Source organism: Lupinus angustifolius, chromosome LG11 (assembly GCF_001865875.1).
Source record: "Lupinus angustifolius cultivar Tanjil chromosome LG11, LupAngTanjil_v1.0, whole genome shotgun sequence".
Classification (NCBI taxonomy): Eukaryota; Viridiplantae; Streptophyta; class Magnoliopsida; order Fabales; family Fabaceae; genus Lupinus; species Lupinus angustifolius.
Genome location: NC_032019.1, coordinates 19,430,746 through 19,431,169, shown reverse-complemented (window position 1 = coordinate 19,431,169; position 424 = coordinate 19,430,746).

The following is a 424-nucleotide window of genomic DNA, read 5'->3' as shown; positions in this document are numbered from 1 at the left end:
AGTTTGATTTGGAGATCCGTGACAGGAATGGAGCACAAAATTTGTGGCTGACCACTTGAGCAGGATTGAAGGAGTTGTTGAAATGATGTCTATCAGAGATAATTTTCCTGATGAACAACTTTTGAATATTTCTGTTTCTTTCCCCACCCCTTGGTTTGCCAATATTGTAAATTATTTGGTTGCATCTGTTTTTCCTCCACTTGCATCTAGAGCTCAAAATGATAAACTTAAGAGTGATGCTAAATATTATGTTTGGGATGATCCTTATCTGTGGAAATTGTGTACTGACCAGGTTTCTAGAAGATGCATTCCAGATCATGAGATTGAGTCAGTCCTTTAGTTTTGTCATTCTTCTGCAGTGGGTGGCCATCTTGGTACCCAAAGGACAGCACGAAAGGTGCTTGACTCTGGATTTTATTGGCCC